The sequence below is a fragment of the Lactuca saligna genome, chromosome 4, assembly GCF_052625555.1.
Source record: "Lactuca saligna cultivar CGN05327 chromosome 4, ASM5262555v1, whole genome shotgun sequence".
Lineage (NCBI taxonomy): Eukaryota > Viridiplantae > Streptophyta > Magnoliopsida > Asterales > Asteraceae > Lactuca > Lactuca saligna.
The window spans coordinates 301,201,204-301,222,028 of record NC_136420.1 but is presented as its reverse complement, the minus strand read 5'-3'; the positions used below and the strand labels follow the sequence as shown (position 1 = coordinate 301,222,028).

General features: G+C 38.5%; 2 long non-coding RNA genes and 1 pseudogene across 2 annotated transcripts; 1 reads left to right on the top strand and 2 right to left on the bottom strand.

The window, feature by feature from the left end:
• Positions 1-8,176: 8,176 nt before the first annotated feature.
• Positions 8,177-9,758, top strand: LOC145039226 (uncharacterized). The gene is made up of 4 exons (XR_013679802.1): positions 8,177-8,427; positions 8,519-8,634; positions 8,747-8,807; positions 9,410-9,758. It is a non-coding gene; the product is annotated as an uncharacterized LOC145039226 (long non-coding RNA).
• A 2,633-nt stretch (positions 9,759-12,391) lies between these two features.
• Positions 12,392-14,316, bottom strand: LOC145043879 (uncharacterized). Its single transcript, XR_013681161.1, has 4 exons — positions 14,097-14,316; positions 13,274-13,344; positions 12,748-12,801; positions 12,392-12,558 (listed from the first exon to the last, which is right to left on the bottom strand). It is a non-coding gene; the product is annotated as an uncharacterized LOC145043879 (long non-coding RNA).
• Positions 14,317-16,886: 2,570 nt separating this feature from the next.
• Positions 16,887-19,230, bottom strand: LOC145043878 (putative receptor-like protein kinase At2g23200 pseudogene; annotated as a pseudogene).
• Between the last annotated feature and the right edge of the window lie 1,595 nt (positions 19,231-20,825).

Here is a 20,825-nt window from a genome sequence, read left to right as displayed (position 1 = left end):
TTTTAAAAATGAAAATTTTGGCTCGTATTTTTGGGATGTTACAAGTTGGTATCAGAGCCCTGGTTTGAGGGATTCAGACACACCTTCGGGGGTGTTTGAACTCAAATCAAGGGATTAAAAGATTTTGAAAAAGAAAATGTTTTCTAAAAAGCTAAGTAAAGGGTTTTAAGAAAGAAAAAAGTGTGTGATGTGCGCGACCGGCCAAGCTCAAGTAAGTATTCCCCAAAGTACCCATACAATCTTATGTTATGTTTATCAGTTTCAGTGGAACAACATGCTAAAATATGACTAAGGATCCAGGAGTGATGCCTTTTGTGCCTGCTTTATGTGCTTTAGTGTATGAAAAACTACATGCTAGAATTGAGTAGACAGCAGTAGGATAGCCTGTTTAGGTTATGCCTGATAGTATGAGTTTAGCATTGTATGCTAGTTCAACTTTTCTCTATGAGGATGGATTTGATTGAGATTGTTCCCTTTTGTCTGGATGTTGCTTGCTTTGTGTTTCATGGGGCACTGAGTGATGGGAGTTAGACATTAGGTGAATACGTCACGTCACATGTGATCAGGGTTGAATAATCTTATAGTGCTAGATTTAGCCCTATCGCGCAGCTCTTGTCTGAGTCTAACCGTTGTAGAGCCGAGTCTATTACTCGAAGGATTATTTAAGCCTCACCACATGTGATGGTATTCAGGTAATGACTAATTGGAATTATAAGGAGACCTTCAGCAGTTGAAGACCGGGTAGGGTGGAGTTAGAGATTTTCCTGGGGCAAGCCTAGGATCAGTATAGCAGTGATCAGTAGTAGTGAAAGGGACCTGGTGGAGTCCAGGTAGTCCTTGGAGAAGGTACGGATAGATTTGGAAGGTAGTATGGGCCCGTACTACCAAAAGCAGAGGATCCGTACCCGAACCGAGGAAGGCCAAGATAAGACCAGGGAACTTGTAGTAAGTGCGATCCCTCCAGAGGTATCAGTATCGCTAACAGTTATTATTTGTGTATTTCAGAATGGTGGTGCTACGGTCGAGGCCAGCACTTGGCAGTGCAGGAGAGGGATCGGGTTCGGGATCAGGTTCCGAGCGAGTAGATGAGGGGCTGCGCGAGTTCATCGCGTCAGAGATCACCAGAGGCATCCTTGAGTCGACCCCCATTATCTTCGGGTCGATCAAGGAAGGGATATTGGAGATGATAGAGGATCGCCTCCATGCATTCAGGAGCGACATGACACCTGGCCAGTCGGGATCTCGCACACTGTCCTTCAAGGACTTCCGGGGCAGTGGTGCGCAGGATTTTCACGCGGCGAAGGACCCCATAGCTGCCAGACGATGGATTGCAGACATTGAGTCTGCACAGTTGACTAGCTTCTGCCCTGAGGGGTCGAAGATGAGATATGCAGCAGGATTTTTGAGAGATCGAGCTAGGGATTGGTGGGAGTCCGTTGGTGACTCGTTGGGAGCCTTGGCTGTCGAGGCTATGACCTGGTCGGACTTCGTGACCAGGTTCAGGGCAGAGTTTGCACCGGCTATCGAGCTTCAGCAGCTGGACAGGGAGTTCCTAGATATGAGACGGATGACGGAGACTGTGGCGGAGATCACCGCCAAGCTCCGGGAGAGGGCGTTGTTGGTGCCCCAGTACGCAGGTAACGAGGATATGAGGAGGACCCGCTATCATGACATGCTACGAGCTGACATTCGGGAGCATGTCAGTTTTTCTGCTTGCCCTACCTTGGACTCTATGATTGCCAGGGCAAGGGAGAGGGAGATAGATTTGGAGCACATGCAGAAGAGGAAGGCGGAGGAGGGACATGTTATGGGGGATTCGGGGAAGAAGCCCGAGGGATCAGATGCGGGGCCGAAAGGCCAATAGGGGCGGGGTCTCTGCAGGAAATGCGGCAAGGCGCACGAGGGAGCGTGAAAGTTGGGATCGTCAGGCTGCTTCAAGTGCGGAAAGTTAAGGCACTTCAATAGGGATTTACCGCCCTTGCACCTATGATTCATACATCAGAGTTTCTGTGTTTCCACTGCAACCAGAGGGGCCACAAGAAGGCCAAATGCCCCCAGTTGACAGCATCAGCGTCGGTTAAGGCGCCAACTCCAGCTACCCTGCGGATTACCGATGGCCGGCAGGGAAAGGCAGAGCCTCCGACGGTGAGGAGCCGGGCGTTTCAGCTGACTGCAGAGGAGGCTCGTACCGCACCCGATGTGGTGACGGTTATGATTCTTTCCCTCTATCTTATTTTTATGATGTTATGATATTGATATGTGCTTTGTGTATATGCGTTAGCATCATTCCATGTGAACGGTATTCCTGTTCAGGTGTTGTTTGACTCGGGTGCCACCCGATCATTTGTTTCCCTTGCACTTAGCAAGAGGTTTACGGAGTCTTCGGGCATGTTGGATTTCCCTTTAGAGGTAGAGATTGTCGATGATCGATCAGTGCGAGCGTCGGCAGTATTCTGGGATTGTTTCCTAAGGTTATTTGAGGAGCGCTATTTGGTGGATTTGGTTCTCATCCCTTTACGGGGGGAAAATGTGATTATAGGCATGGATTGGTTGAGCCCTAATGGGGCAGTGATAGATTGCACACAGTAGTTAGTGCAGGTCAGGACCCCAAGTGGGGGAGAGTTGGTGATCCACGGCGAGAGGCCACAGCATGGACCCACAGTATGCTCAGCAGCGAGAGCTAAGCGCTACCCTCAGCAGGGTTGCGCGGGATATGTCGCGTACATTATGGATACCCTGAATTCGGGTAAGGCGACGGTGAGCGAGGTTCCAGTGGTGCGAGACTACACTAATGTGTTCCCGGAGGAGCTTCCTGGAATACCTCCGGAGCGTCAGGTAGAGTTCAGGATCGACCTAATTCTTGGTGCGGCTCCAATAACCAAGGCATCGTATCAGTTGGCTCCTCCCGAGGTACAGGAGTTGTCTACGTAGCTGTAGGAGCCGCTAGATAAGGGATTTATTCGACCGAACAGTTCGCCCTGGGGAGCCTCGATCTTGTTTGTGAAGAAGAAGGACGGGTCGCATCGGATGTGTATAGATTACCGGGAGCTGAATAAGGTGACGGTGAAGAACCGTTACCCACTGCCGAGCATTGATGACCTATTTGATCAGTTACAGGGAGTATCTTGGTTCTCCAAGATCGATTTGCGTTTAGGTTATCATCGGATGAGTGTCAGAGAGGAGGATGTACAGAAGACCGCGTTTCGGACGCGTTATGGCCATTATGAGTTCGTGGTGATGCCGTTTGGGCTCACCAATGCTCCTGCCGCGTTCATGGACCTTATGAACCGTGTGTGTAGACCGATGTTGGATCGATCTGTGATAGTTTTCATTGATGACATCTTGGTTTATTCCAAGATGTAGGAGGAGCACGAGGAGCATCTGAGAGAGGTTTTGGATACCTTGAGGAGGGAGAGCTTGTATGCCAAGTTCTCCAAATATGAGTTTTGGTTGCGCGAGGTGCAGTTTCTTGGGCACCTCGTCAACCAGAACGGGATTTCAGTAGACCCAGCCAAGGTGGAGGCCATGATGAGATGGGAGGTTCCGAAGTCTCCATCCGAGATTCGGAATTTCCTAGGATTAGCAGGCTACTATCGGAGATTCATTCAGGATTTCTCCAAGATAGCCGTACTCGTGACACGGTTGATTAGGAAGGCTGTGGTCTTTCGATCGGGGCCTGAGCAGTAGGCAACGTTCGAGATTCTGAGACAGAGATTGTGTTAGGCACCAATCTTAGCCCTGCCCGAGGGCGTAGAGGATTTTGTGGTATATTGTGATGCGTCTATCTCGGGCTTAGGCGCGGTATTGATGCAAAGGGGTCATGTCATTGCTTATGCTTTGAGGTAGCTGAAGCCTCACGAGGTGAACTACCCGATGCATGATTTAGAGGTTAGGGCGGTGGTCTTCGCCCTCAAGATTTGGTGGCATTACCTCTACGGGATTCGATGTACCATTTACACGGACCACAAGAGTTTGAGGTACCTCATGGATCAACCGAATCTTAACATGAGGCAGCGTCGGTGGTTGGACGTGGTGAAGGATTATGATTGCGAGATCGTTTACCATCCGGGGAAGGCCAACGTGTTGGCCGATGCGCTTAGCCGTAAGGCAGCACCGATCAGGGATGTGTGTATGAGGATGACGGTGGTGACTCCACTGTTAGAGCAGATTCGAGAAGCTCAGCAGGAGACTATGAAGGAGGAACATTGGAAGAGGGAGCGAATAGTGGTTCAAGTCACCTCTTTTGATTATGATAGCCGAGGATTATTGACACTACACCGTAGGGTGTGGGTCTCGTATCTCGGAGGCATGCGCCAGATCTTGATGGAGGAGGCGCACAAATCCCGATTCTCTATTCATCTAGGGGTGACGAAGATAGATAGGGATCTTCGCCTAGACTATTGGTGGCCCTGCATGAAGCGGGATGTGGCATGGTACGTCGAGCGGTGTTTGACCTCCAGGAAGGTCAAGGCCGAGCATCAGAGACCACACAGCAAGATGCAGCCGTTGGACATCCCGTTGTGGAAATAGGAAGATATTATGATGGACTTTATCACAAAGCTTCCCAGGACTGCGCGAGGGGTAGATTCGATTTGGGTCATCATGGATCGATTGACCAAGAGCACCCATTTCATACCAATCCAGGAGAGTATCTCGACCGAAAAGTTGGTCGATATCTATATCAGGGAGATAGTGGTGCGGCACGGGGTGCCGGTGTCAGTGATATCAGACCGAGATGTGCGGTTCACTTCTAGGTTTTGGAAGAAGTTTCATGATGAGTTGGGCACTCGTCTGCATTTTAGCACCGCCTTTCACCCGCAGACGGATGGTTAGAGCGAGTGGACCATCCAGACTTTGGAGGATATGTTGAAGGCATGCGTGCTATATTTCGGTGGTAGCTGGGATACCTATCTTCCCTTGGTTGAGTTCTCGTACAACAACAGCTACCACGCGAGTATTGACCGTCCCCCATTCGAGATGTTGTACGGACGGAGGTGTAGGACCCCGATATGTTGGGGTGAAGTTGGTTAGAGGGTCATGGGGAGCACCGAGGTGGTGCTCAAGACGACTGAGAAAATCCAGCGGGTTCGAAGCAGGCTTCAGACTGTGCAGAGTCGGCAAAAAAGTTACACCGATAAGCGTCGATCACACCTGGAATTCCAGGTCGGGGATATGGTTCTCCTGAAAGTGTCACCTTGGAAAGGCGTCATTCGATTCAGGAAGCGGGGCAAGTTGGGCCCAAGATTCATTGGTCCGTTTAGGGTTGTAGCTCGGGTGGGCAAGGTGGCATATAGGCTGGATCTGCTAGCAGAGCTTAGTCAGATCCACAACACCTTCCATGTCTGCCAGCTGGGGAAATGCCTAGTGGATGATTCGGCGGTGGTGCTGCTAGAGGATATACAGGTTGATGACAGCCTAAATTACAATGAGCGCCCAGTCGCAATCCTCGACCGCAAGTCGAAGGATTTGAGGAACAAGAGGGTGGAATTAGTAAAGGTGCAATGGCAGCATCGAAAGGGTTTGGAATGGACTTGGGAGCCGGTGGAAGAAATGATAGAGCATTACCCCAAGCTATTTCAGGATCGAGCAGCAAACTTCTAGGACGAAGTCTAAAATAACTGGGGGAGATTTGTAGCACCTGGTTCCTGGTACGTAAAATTTATCTAAGTATTTTATATTTTTAGCGTTGGACTAGGCGAGTTGTAGGCCTGACTCGCTGAGTGGAGACGGGTTTGGGAGCACGTTTAAGTTGGCAACTTGGCGAGTCCACATTCTGGAATCGGTGAGTCCCATTTGTCTGATGAAACCCTAAATTCCAAGGGTTTGCACCCTATTTAAACCCTCTTATCCGCCCCCAAGCTCACCCCCTTCACCCTCAGAGCTCTCTACTTCGTTCAAGCCTTGTTCCTTGTGAGATTGAAGCATTTTGGTGTGTTTTCTTGAAGATTTGGAGATGGAAGGAGAGTAGATCACGAAGAGAAGAAGGAGGCCAGGCATCCTTGTGTTATCTCAATGATTTCCTTGAGGTATAACTCAGTTTCCCTCTGTTTTCATGCTTATTGTCCCTTGTAGCTCCATGAAAGTCCTTCTTGAGCCTTTCCCCAAGCTTGTTTGTGTATTAGGGTTTGTAATAAGTTGTTTAGCATCTAGATCTAGGCATGATTGAGCTCCAGGAGCTTGGATATACTGCCTTTATGGAGCTATATTGCATGAAAGCCCTAGATCTACTCTTTTAGTGCATTTTGAGCGCTAAAACCTTCATGGGTGTTTATTTACACGTAAAGTTGGAAACTTTACGTGTTAACCAGGCCCTAGAAACCCATATCTATGTATGGTATGAGCTGGATTCAAGCAGAATCGCGTATATAGTATTTGCATGTGGCAGACTCGGCGAGTTGTTCATCTGACTCGGCGAGTCGAGTCGCGAGTCCCCGAGTTTTCCCCTTTTCGTGTTTGTGGAGTGGAGTAGTGAGTCATGGGGTGTGACTCAGTGAGTCGGAAGCGAGACCCACCCATGAAGAAACTCGGCGAGTCAATGCCCTGACTCGGCGAGTTCAAGGCAATGTTCTTGCCTCAAGAATAGACTCGGCGGGTTGTTCATACAACTCGGCGAGTCCCAGTATAGAGTGTTCTCCGGATGAAGACGAACTCGACGAGTTGCTCATACAACTCGGCGAGTAGGATGAAGGATGTTTGGACACCAGTTTAGAAGGAAAACTCGTCGAGTCAATGCCAAACTCGACGAGTAGAGTCAGGACAATGGTCAGACAAAGGGATAGGGACTCGGCAAGTTGGCAGGCCAACTCGGCGAGTCGGGTCAACTGGAAGTTAACATTGACTTTGACTCTTGGCTTAGTTAGGGGTAAATGGTCATTTTACCCTGAGGTCGATTAGCAGCATTTGACTGAGTGTTTTGTTGGGATTATAGCGGAGGATTTCCGGGGCAGCAGCAGGAGACAGTTAGTTCGCACGCAGATCAGCAGTTACTTTGAAGTGAGTTACCTTCCAGTAGCGGTGGGTCTACGACCACAATATCGGCCCACCAAGAGGTTTGTATGATAGATGTTTGTCTATGTGATATTTATCTAGGTTGCTACTACCTGTGATATGTTATTGTGCTAGTATGATATGATGCTATGTGCCAGTGACAGTAGGGGGGAGATAGTCCTCCAGAACACCGGTCGATAGGGCCGAAGGGGCGGTTATGCCCAACCATGCTAGATAGTTTGAGTTATATGTGTTATGTGGTAGTGGTAGGGGTGAAATAGTCCCCAGTATCCGGTCGAGAGGACCGAAGGGGAGGAAAGCTCCCAGATATACTAGTCAGTATCCGGTCGAGAGGACCGAAGGGGAGACCAGCACCCAGATATGCTAGTCAGTGTCCGGTCGAGAGGACCGAAGAGGAGGCAAGCTTCTAGATATACTGGTCAGTATCCGGTCGAGAGGACCGAAGGGGTAGGTCTGGCACCCAGATATGCCTGACAATATTTGTATGTTATGTGATTGTATGGTATGTGGTATGTTGGGGGAACTCACTACGCTTCGTGCTTACAGTTTTCAGTTTTGATTTCAGGTACTTCTTATTCAAAGGGGAAGGAGCTGGTGCGGTAGCAGCCCATCACACACACGCCTTGTATTCCGCACTGTGAGACCCTCCTGGGAATTTGTACTCTAAATTTATTATGTTTTTATGAAATGTTTTTCAAGACATGCGATAACTTTTATGAAATGATATGATCAGTGAACATTTTATTTTTAAGGTTCGCTAAGAATATGTTTTAAAAATGAAATTTTTGACTCATATTTTTGGGATGTTACAATATAACTTAATAAGCATTTACCTCCAAATGTTGAATTTTAAGAGGTACAACCCTTAGAACATCATATACAATCAATTTATGCATTACCTTAAAAATACATCTTATCTAGTGAAAGTTAACTAAGGGGGGTGTTTGGCTTATCTTTTGAGGGGCCAAAAGTTCTTTTTAGAAAAGATAGAATGCAAAAGATGCTTGGGAACACCATTTTAAAAATTACTTTTTGATTTTTTATATAAGGAAAAGTGACTGTTTGGAAAAGTCAGAAAATAGTGTCTTTTTGTAACTTTTATCAAAAGCACTTTTGGCTCCCAAAACACAAGCCAAACACTCCCTAAATCCCCTTATCTCTTGAAGACTTTGACCAAATAAGTTGTCTTGAAGCCGAGATCCTGGCAAAAAATCTTTCGATTCTGGCCAACCCTCCCTTTATATTTGTCACTCTCTCCTATGTTGATATCATTTTCCGTTTCTCTTCTACAAAGCAGTTTTTCTTCCTTTCTCAGTCATAAAACCCTAACACCACTCACTACCACCGTTTACCCCTTCTACCACTGAAACCACCAACATACTGATGGACCCTCTTCTATTCTATCTCGGCTAAAAATAGGTAAAACACCCCTTACTACTCTATCTATCTCTCTTTATCTGTGTGTGTTTTCAATAACAAGACCAAACTTATTTGATTTCGCATTTCATAGATTAAGCAGCGACTTATTTTCCCAATTGGTTGTTGTTCTTTACGATTTGGTTATCTAAAACATCCTTTGACCTCCTGTGTTTCTGACTTCTTTATCAGTGCGACAACCTCCACATGGTAAAAGATATCAAAATCACCTCCTACTATTCTTTCTTGCTGCATTTCTATTTTTATGTTTGATAGATTTCAATTTTTTGGGGTTCTGACTAATCATTAGGGCTAAAAACAGGTTATATTAAGAAATTATGTTTTCAAAGGTCAGAGTCTACATCAACCTTTTGGATTATAAGGTTTGCTTGCTTCATTTTCATGTTTAAAGGTTTGGAATTCTTGAACATAAAGGTGTTGTTGCTTCATTTTCTGCTTAAACCTTTTGATTTTATGTATTTTTTCATAAATATTGTAAACAAGATGCATTTTGTTTTCTAATTTTTTTTTAATAATCCTTGGATGCTCTTCTTAAAGAGGTGAAGATCTATAAACATTTTTGAATTTTGTTATTTGGAACTTATTTGGGGATTATTTGGGGTTCAGTGAACATTTAAGAAGCTCATAAGGGTTAATTCATGGGTTTTCTTCTCTTCTTTATTACTCCTTATGCATCTTCTGTTATCTCTCTCTTTTTCTGGTTTCGATCACAAATACTCACATCTACACACCATCTTTTGGTTTTAGGTGTTTTGAGTAGATCTGAAAATTCTTTACTGCGCCACCATTTTTTCATTTCCTTATACATAAAAGTTGGTTTTCAAATGAATTATAAAAAGAAAGTTTAAATATACTGAAATTTATTCACCTTCTTTTATTTTAGTTTTGCTTTGTTTTAATCAGAAAAAAAATATTTACATAAGGTGATTTTTTGATTGCTCATTACTTTTTTTTTTTTTTGAAGGGGAGCTGGAGTCTACCATTGTAGAAATAAAAGAAAGCTACAAGAAGTTGCTTTTCCCAAGAAGCATGAAGATGCTATGAAGAGGCTCTTTTTCGAATAAAGCATTGTGGTGTGTAATGTGCTACTCCTACGCGACAATGTTTACATAGTTAAATCCAAAGCTCCCCACTGTATATGAAGAAAAAAATTATTCTGTAGAATTTAAAAACTTAATCCGATATTTTAAATGTATAGGATTAGCTTCTTGACGTATGTATGCCTTTGAAATATAATTTTCCATTATCTTTTTATGTTGTGCAATTTGGGGATTCTTTAATGTATAAATATGCATGAGACATTAATTATTTCATGCACCTATTGTATTAGTGTTTAGATATCTTTTAATTGTAATTTTGATATATATATATATATATATATATATATATATATATATATATATATATATATATATATATATATATAATCCGAAAGTAAATTTAATATTATTTCTGTAGAAAAAAGAATTATTAAATGGTTCTTTTAACCCAAAATAAAGAAAACAAGACAGAATAACAAAAACATACTTTTCTTTTTTAATCAGCAAAAGTATTTTGACCCAAAATAGCAAAATACATATAATTTTAAATCAAAACAAAAACATATTTATATTTGAAGTCCAAAAAGCAAATCGTCTTTGGAAACTAATTTTCGTAAAAATTATTAATATATGTCGCTTAGCGCGGATAAACGGCTAGTGTATATATATATATATATATATATATATATATATATAGGGCTAGCTTATATTGTTGTTTATATTTATTGTGTGCTAGAATGCACCAATAGGAATTTAGTAAATTAAATAATTATTTAATTATATATATATATATATATATATATATATATGAAAGGATTTCCATAATTATATGTATATTAAATGATATCTATAATTATAATTCTTTTTTATAGAAACTAATTAAATTCGTCATTAATGTCAGCAATAACATTCTTTCAGAATGAATTCACATCTAGGTTTTTATATATGAGTTCATATTTTGCTTCAGGGTTCACTTATTTAAAATACAATAAAGTTGCATTAAATATGAAGAACGAGATTGTATTTTACTAAAATACACTATCATTGTTCTATTACACTCTCGTTTTGCTGGAATACACTTTCATTGTTCTAAATATGAATTTAATCTAAAAGAATATTATTGTTGACATTAATGATGAATTTAATTGGTTTTCATAAAAATGAGTTATAAGTATAGATAACATTGAATATACATATAATTAATACTAAATTCTTATAGGTGCATTTTAGCACACAATAGATATGAAAAACATTTGACATACAAAACCTATTATGGAGGCGTGTTAAATTATAGTTATATTCTAATTTTCTATTTATATATTTCATATGGCCTTATTATAAATAATGTATTTATAGATCGAAATCTATAGCATGCGACCAAATTAATGGGTATTCCACACGTTACATATAAAATGAATAATTTAAGCGGAATATATAAAAGCATCAACAAAGTTTCTATTCGAAAATCTAAGAGCACACTTAATGCATCAACAAAGTTTCTATTCGAAAATCTAAGAACACATTTAATGCATCAACAAAGTTTCTATTCACCAAAGGGCTTTTGGCTTGGGTATCAATGTGTTAAATAGGTATTCTTCTCCTAAGGGGTTTGAGAGTTCATGTCACATCGTGCACAAAAAATATAGGTCAGGATTAAGATTTAGAGGGTATCTGTTTTAGCGGTTCAAAAAAAAAAAAACAAAGTTTCAATTCCAAAATCTAATAAAAGCAGATTTAGTTTTTGTAAATCTCTTACTCTACTATAGTTTGACTATATATTGTTGCAACTTGAAGGACCATATTTTGCTTTCCTGACATGAATAAAATATGTTTATACAAAGTTTTGGATAATGGTAGACAAAAGAAATACAAATATATTTATACAAAGTCTTGTATAATGGTAGAGAAAAGAAATACAAATATATCAACAAGATATCGACATATCAATCGACAATATTAATAACTATCATGCTTCATTGATCTTCAACGGTGAAAACACTTGGCTCTCATTTAGATAATTCGAAATCCGAGCTATCATTCATCTCATAATCATCATTAAGTTGTGATGGCAACTGATCAGTTATTGATATCGGCAACTGAAATGATGTATTTATCGTGGTATCAACATACGAATTTCGATCCACCGACATTAATTGAAGTTTCAACACGTATTCTAAATCCCACAACAAATCAAGCATACTTGGCCTTTCATCACCTGTTTCTTTCAAACATCTCTCAACTATTTCCACAAATTTCCTTAACGAGTCCTGACTAATCGTACTCGCAAGAAATGGATCAATTATTTTATCATCATTCCCTATTTTTATTTGTTCACTACAAGAAAATTTCAATTTAGCTACGGAAAAATTCCATAGCAAAAAGTTGAAATTTCGTAGCTAAAGCTGAATAACTACGGAATTTGTTACACAATTTATCAATTAGATTCCGTAGCTTTTTTTCTCGTAGCAAACTGTTTAGCTATGGAATTATATTTCCGTAGCAATTTTGCAATGGCAGTTTCTACGATATGTATTTCGTTGCAATTTGAGTTCCATAGCAAATTCCGTAGCCGTCTGTTCCGTGGCAAATTCCGTAGCCGTCTGTTCCGTGGCAAATTCCGTCGCCGTCTGTTACGTAGCAAATTCCGTAGCCGTCTGTTCCGTAGCAAATTCCGTAGCCGTCTGTTCCGTAGCAAATTCCGTAGCCGCCTGTTCCGTGGCAAATTCCGTAGCTGTCTACTCTGTAGCAAATTCCGTAGCGAATTTCATAGCTATTTGTTCAACAATTTGTTCAATAGCAATGTGTTCTAAAGCAAATTCGGTTTGATAAATATATTCAACAACATCCAATTTTCCAATTATAATATTCATAAAAATATATAAAAGTATAGTAAAGTATAGTAAATATAAATTTAATAGTTACATTGATTTTATAGATATATTATATCATCGAAAATTATTCTACAAGGTTGTCTAATCATCAAAACTGATACTAATTACAAATACAACCAAACAATGTAGATTTGAACCGCCACGTATGCTCAACCACATATGCTCAACCAAAATGGCAAAACCTGCAAAATCAAATTTACAATCGACTTGATTTAAATTCAATCTTATGTATGAAATCCCATTTTGTTTTGCTTTGAGGGTTTCCCTAATTTTTAACCAACTAGAAATATTAAATCTAAAAATTAACACAAAATAAAAACAACAATCCAACTCTTTTATTTGAAATACTATTAACAAACAAAATGAATCACCTTTTGAGAACCATCAAATCCAACAATAGCATGTTTGTTTTTTCTCTTTCCAATCTGTCACATGGTGTCAAAAGGATATGAAACTGTCACATGATGTTAAGAGGATTTGAAAAAAGTTGAAAGACAAATGATAATAGATTGATCATTGACATCTAAATAGTGATTATTGACTTATTTTTATAACACTTGATTCTCTATTATAAAAAGTAAAAAAAACTAAACCTAGATAATGATCTTATCTATTTTAGCATCCTACTTTTTACTTTGAAAACTTACCTAATTATAGCAATGTGATCTAAATACAAAAAACTAAAAGTATAATGCAAATACTTTAATGAAAGTAGATTGCTATTTTTTGCATTTAGGCTTAGCCCTTTAAAAATGAAAAAAATTAAAAAAATAATAACAACTTATTTTTAGGATTAGCCCCTTTTAAACTCAAAATGGAACTATTTTCTAAAGTACAATGTCATAATAAGTATAAAAGATAAAACACAAAGCTTAAACATGATGGTTTTGTTATCACCTGGAGCAGAGTGGAGTGGAGTGGAACCTAAGCTAAGAAACTTTATCTCAAGAAGTAGAGTGGAGCAGAACCTGGAACAAAGAAAAACACACAATCAAGAGATATATCAATTTTTCTATGCTTATAAGTAGATTGTAAATCACATAGATTTTCTTTTCAACCATGGGGAAGTATCTATAGGAGCATAGGTGGTGTTTGATAGAAGAAGAAGTGTTAGAGTGAATGAGAGGTACTTGAATGTGCGTCTAAAATGATTATTGCATGTTAAAGCTTGTTTGGCAACTGGTACAGATTAAGATTTTGATTTTCTGATTATTAAGGTCAAAATAAACTCTAATCTAAAAACGTAACCATAAACCCAAATTAATATCGGTTTTTAACCGAATTGAAGTAGAAATCCTCATTCCATGATGAAACGAAATTAAATGAAATTATCAGAACAAGATAACTGCGCCAAATCTAACAAGATCAACATGCAAAATGTGATGTTTTTCTGTCCAATTTAATATGATGAGAGAAGACCTACTTTACAGTGATCATAAGCTTAAGGGATAAAATACATAGCATAGCGAACAAAGTTATGATGCAAAAACACGAAAAACAGATCAGGAATGGATACTGAATTATATTTTTGGAATATTAAATGCGAAACAGGAATGCAATCAAATTCACCAATAAAAACTTGAATCCAGCTGTGTGTATGGATTGGTAGACTTAACAGAACATTAACTCGCTTCAGATTCAATGGATAGATTAATAGATCCTTAAGGTCATTGGATGATACAAAGAGAAAACAGAGAAATAGAACGGGGAAGAACGTTACCTGGTAGGGAGGAAGACGATCGAGAAAAATCTATCAATTGAAGGAGCAAGCGGCGAACGACATAGCAAACAAGAGTGAGAGGATCCCCTATAGAGCGAAGTCCGATCGATAATGGCGTAAGGGAAGATTGGGGTAAAACCGCAGAATGATGAATGAGGAGTTAGGTCAAAATAAAGAGCAAAAATTCCACCTACAAAATAATTCAGCCGTTCACTAGTCGAAATTTAACACAAATATCTATTTATTTAATTCATTTGGTGATTTCATTATACACGTTAGAAGATAATTAAAGATTTTTTTTTAAATATAAAAAGAAATTCAATGACTTCATTAATTTGTTATGCGTAAAATATTTATCTTACGATCTCCTATTCATTTATTTATTATCATAATGACTTCATTAAGTTGTTTATAGTTGTAATTGCGTGTGATTTTGGGGAACATGTATGTGAAGGCGTGTGCACTAAGTTCATCAAGTTGTTCACGTTCAATAAAAAAACTAATATATAAAATTGGAAATTAAAAATGGTGAAAGAACCATCCATATTTAATTTGGGATTAGGTGTACTAATCCTCTAGATTAGCTATTAATCTCTTTTAGATTTATATTGAGACGAGTTTTCGGAGAGGGTCATATCGATTATGCAGAGACCATGTATCATTTAGGGAAGGTAATATAATCGGATATCTTTACCTTTTTTATTCCATTTTTTTTATATATTTCTTCTCTGCATATTTTTTTTCATCATTTTTTTTCATTGCATAATGTAAAAGAAAAATTAAATTGATTCCTACTTTTTATACCTACAAATATGCCTACCCAATAAAATTATGACAAGTATCATCTTTCCATATTTTTTAAACTAAATCATTAAAACTATATTAGGAATATATCAAATACAATTAAATTGAATGGTGATTTGTCATAATTTTAGTAGGTAGGAATAATTGTAGGAATAAAAGGTAGGAGACAATTTAATTTCTCTGTAAAATACTTGTATTTTCATCATTTTCTTGATTTAGTCCCTTAACTTTATCTTTTGTAGTGATTAAACCATTACACTTTTTTGATGGTTTAAAAAACCATCTTTCTCGTTTAATCAGTTTTGAAAATGGAGAAAGAACCATTACATTGTTGATTTATTTGTATTATATTATTACAATATTTGTACATATTTATTACATTAGTTTATTTTTTTATAAGTATATTTGATTTTAACCAAAACTAAATATTTAAAAGTTAAAAGGTAATAACACACTAAAAAGTTAGCAACAAAATGTAAGGTATATAAAAGCTATTATGAAATTTCCTCTGTTGTTCTTCCACTAGTTTTTAACGCTTCCTTTCCTGTTTACAAATTAGAATAATTACACAAATATGTTACTACAAACACTAATTTCATGTTGTGTTGAATCAATATGACATTTAATTCTTTTGCACAAACTAGAACCCAAGTTTTTGTACTGCTTAATTCACCTTTTTGGTTGGATTAGATGTTGCAAATATGTTGCTACAAGCACTACTTTCATGTTGGGTTTGTTACATGGGACAGGAACCTTTCTAGGGATATTTTGAATCAAAAGGGTATTTACGTCTTTTGCATAAACACAAATCAAGACCCGAGTTTCTGTCCCACTTGATTTAACTTTTTGGGTGGGATAAATACTGTAATTTTTATACGGTTAATCTTTCTAAGGATATTTCTGGTTATGAGAATGAGAAGGGCATTAACGTCTTTTGTCCCACCTTTTTGCTTTGGATTAAAAACTATTTTGTCCCATTGACATGAGTTTTGATCAAGTCCAATGTTTTCAAAAGCATTTACTGTCTTTTTCTAAACGAGTGGAAAGCAAGTCTTTAGCCGCATCTTGTTCCAACTTTTTTGGTTGGACAAAAGATATGCATTTTTTCCTATTGATTGTGAAAATGAAGCTGAATCTGGATGTATTAAAAAGTTTAGGTCGAGAAAATGCATGATTCAAAGGTGTGTGGTTTTATTGTTAAATTAAATATTACAATAAAAATTATATTTATATTTATATATATTAATAAATAAAACAATGAACATTTTTTCTTATTATTGTTCAAATAGAAAGCTCATGTGAAAGCTAGATGGGTAGTGGGGTTATGATAAATGTGGGATGTGTTTTCTATTATTCAAAATTAAAAGAAAAAAGAATTACAAATATTATAAAAAAAAATTAAGGGTAAAAATAGTTATGAAGTTTTATTCAGTTTTTTTAGCAAAATTACATAGCATAATAGTAATGGAATTTCATTTCGTAGCAAAATAGCTATAGAATTTGTTTTTGTAACTAAATTCCATAGCAAAATAGTTATGGAATATCATTTTGTAGCAAAATAGCTACGAAATTTAGTTTCGTATTAATTTTCATAGTAGAATAGCTATAAAATTTTATTTGGTAGCAAAATAGCTACGAAATTCATTTCCGTAACTAAATTATGTAGCAAAATAGCTATGGAATATCATTCTGTAACAAAATAGCTACGAAATTTTGTTTTATAGTAATTTCCGTAGCATAATAGCTATGAAATTTCAGTCCGTAGCAAAATAGCTACGAAATTCGTTTCTGTAACTAGATTCCGTAGCAAAATAGCCATGGAATATCATTTTGTAGCAAAATAGCTACGAAATTTTGTTTCGTAGTATTTTCCGTAGCATAATAGCTATGAAATTTCACTCCGTAGCAAAATAGCTACGGAATTCGTTTCTGTAACTAGATTCCGTAGCAAAATAGCCATGGAATATCATTTTGTAGCAAAATAGCTACGTAATTTTGTTTCGTAGTATTTTCTGTAGCAAAATAGCTATGTATTTTAATTTCGTAGCAAATTTGGTACCAGACTAACTACGGGTTACAATTCCGTAACAATTTTCCGTACTTAGTTCTAAGTTTGCAACGGAATTTTATTTCGTAGAAATTTTTGTAACGAAAAATCTACGGAAAATCATTTTGTAACATATTTCGTAGCAAAATAGCTATGAAATATGATTTTGTAGCACTTTTCCGTAGCTAAATTGAAATTTTCTTGTAGTGGTTTAATCGCCCAACCGGCCAAATTCATTTCCTTTACGGGAAGTCTGTGGTCAAGTGCAGGCCTTGCGCATAACACTTCAAGCAACACCACACCGAATGAGTAAACATCTGACTTTTGAGTCAGTTTCATACATCTAACGTACTCAGGATCCAAATACCCAAAACTCCCTTTCACATCCGACATTTCGCCTTCGTTCACATTATCCAACCGTGATATCCAAAAATCTGCGACTTTCGCGACATAATGTTCATTTAACAAAATGTTCGTTGATTTAACATCACGATGAATAATCCCGGCTTTTGAACATGTATGAAGGTAGTGCAACCCTCGGGTTGCACTGATACAGATCTCAAGCCTCTGTTCCCATGAGAGTCTTGGGAGATCTGTACTATTACCGTATAGATGATCTTGAAGAGTGCCATTCTCCATAAACTCGTATACGAGTAACATTTCACTATTTTCATCACAATAACCAATCAACGAAACTAAATGTTTGTGGCGGATCTGTGAAAACACCATGATTTCCGTGATGAATTCTTGCCGGCCTTGACCGTGTCCTTGTTGGCCTCGTTTGACAGCCACTTTGGTTCCATGAAGTGTTCCTTTGTACACCTTCCCGAAACCTCCTCGACCAATTATTAAATTTTCGTCGAAATTATCTGTTGCTTGTAATATGTCGTCAAATGAGACCCTAAGATTGAAGTCAACGTTTATGCTTGTGTGAAACTCTGGTTTTGCTCCGACCACCACCTGCTTTTGTTTTCCATATCTTGATCCGATGAAGAAACCTGCTAATAAAACAAGTAGAAAAGCTACACCTGCAAGAACACATCCAACCACGATGAATACACTCCTTCCCTTCTTCTTCGCCGGATCACGCACACCGGAGTTTTTCAACATCTCCATGATCTCGACTCCGTTCAAGAACACCGGCTGATTGTTACCACGAATTGCGCCAATACTGATATTCAAACGATCTGAATCAGTAGACTCCACCACCAAATCAAGATAAAACGGAGCTTGTAACACATCCATTGTGTTACCCGGTTGAATCTCCTCCTTGTGGTGACTGTAGACAAAGAAGTTGAATGCGTCGTTGGGATCGACGAGGGCTGTGCTTATAATGTCACAGAAATGAACTCGAACCAGGTACATGGCATTCTCATTGACGTTGAAATTCCACGTAATGTTTACCAAACTGTTGGTCGATTGTTTGGCTGTATTGTAAACGTCAGCAGGTCTCCAGGTTCTTCTTAAGGTGTCACGATCTACGTTGATCGTTTGTCCTCCTACGTTAACTCTATGGATTGGGTTGAAAGCATAATCCGATGTTAAGTTATCCAGATAACCAATTTTTCCGGCTGGTGAAAAACGTGGGAAACTGGGAGTGGGCCTGAATAGATTAGATGGTGTCGTAAAAGCTTCAATGGCGTTTACAAACGCAGAAGATGAGCCACCGGATGGTGTAAACTCGATTCTAAACTTTCGTTCAGACCTAATCGGGAATATAAATTCTCTAATCCAAGTCACGTTGCCCATGCTAAAACCGGATAACATAGAGAAACCGGAGACAGAAACGTCGAGTTTGGAATTGGAAAATTCGAATCCATTAGAAGAGAATTCGGAAAAATGAAGGCGTACCATTACGAAAGTGTTGATTTCATCTGCTTCGAGTTCGTACCATGATTTCTTATTGAAGACTCTTGCACTTCTGTAGATATCGGGCGTGTTGGTTGCCGGGTTGTTGTTTTCTGCGGCCACATGGCCACCGGAGATAGAGAAAGTTGAGGGGTTGACGTCGCCAACGAATTTCCGATTGGTGAAATCGACATCGGAGTTTGATCCACAGTTGATGAAGTAGTGGTCCGGTAACACATACTGGGAGGAAGCAAGTGATAGTGAAGAGAGAAAGATGAGAAGAGAGAAACAAAGGGTGTACGCCATTGAAGAAATTGGAGATTTACTATTTCGAGTGAATAATTATTGGTTTGATTCACGGGACGAAGACGACAACGTGATTGAAGCTTGTTGATGATGACGGCGAAGACCAAGAATCCGGTGGTTGTAAATGGATAGACCGAATAACATTTTATTTTTCTTAATTTTGGGCGTACATATAAAAAATTAAATAATCGGTTTTTTATTATTCAAATTTGTATAGTTTAATATAATCATTCATTCATTTGTATTGTCGTATATGTGCATAGTTACAAGAGTAATCAGAGCAATGGTCCTTGTGGTATAGCTAAGTTCACACTTCCTGTGTTTGTTATTTTATTATGTGAAGTTCATTATAGAAAGAGATGTTTTGCCTTCCTTTTGTCATTTCATCATTTTATTATTAAAATTATTTATTTCTTTTCTCTCAGATTAAAGACCCTAAAGTCTTTTTATTTACCTCCTACAACCCACCGTCCCTAGGCAAAATAAGTGGCACTAATGGAAACTACTCCACCTAGGCAATACATCATCTTGCCATGCTTAAGGAGTGGTGTGGCGTCTGTTAGGAGAGAGAGAGAGAGAGAGAGAGAGAGAGAGAGAGAGAGAGAGAGAGAGAGAGAGAGAGAGAGAGAGAGAGAGAGAGAGAGAGAGTGTGTGTGTGTGTGTGGAGATGCCGACAAACAAATGGTGTGACTTCAAAATTATCTAGTATGTCATCCTTAGGGGCGGTCTTCCTTTTTTTGGTCATCCATGTCATCCACTTGTCGGAACATCATTTCATATAGCCTTATGCCCCCCAATGTAACGTATATCATGGATATGCACCAATTAAACATCAACGACATGCTCATATCCTCCTCTCCAAAATCTTTTTACTATGGCTAGGGGTGTGGTCATTACACCCTTTGACCTAAACTTCAGTATGTAGATTGAACAATGAGTGTTGACCTACCTCTTCGTCTTCTTCAACAAACATAAGATTAATTAATATTGCTACATGGCCTCCTAAATGTCTAATATTCTTTGAATGATCACTCTTCTTAATGCATAAAGAGAATGGCACACTGCAAAGATAGAGAAATGTTATGTTAAAAAGTGATATCAAGGGATGGTGGGTTATTTCTCTCTGATCCCTAAGTTAGATGTCAAATGAGAAATTGCTAAATTGCTTGTATGAGAAATTTTTACTCTTTTACCAGGATGTGTCATGGTCTTTATTGATGAACGAAAGATTTAGGTTCTTCTTTCATTGATCGGGCTACGCCTTTAACCGAAGGTTGCAAGGGTAGTACCATTCAATATAATAGTATTCTTTTTCTTTGTTTCCTGGGATGTTGCATAAGCATTTGCAAGGATGATTTTCTTCCTATAAATTATTGCCTTACCGTCTGTTATGTTCTGTTGATTTAAGCTACTAAAGGTAGTCGATCTAGTAATCTGTGGGTTTACCGTGTTGGTGAGACCTTCGTTGATGTTATCATATCATTTATGTGTATGAGCTAATCCCCATACAAAATTAAGCCTTTCAACCCAATTGTTAATGGTTGGTGCCAGACACTTTTTAATAATTAGGATTTGAATATCCTTTAATTACCTAGCGTTTTGTGTACGTTATACGCGCTTATAACCGCTCATCATCCTACTTAACTCAGCAGTCTTAAAACCAACTATTATCATTTAACACATATACATAAAGTTTCCAATCCTACAACTATATTATGTTACAC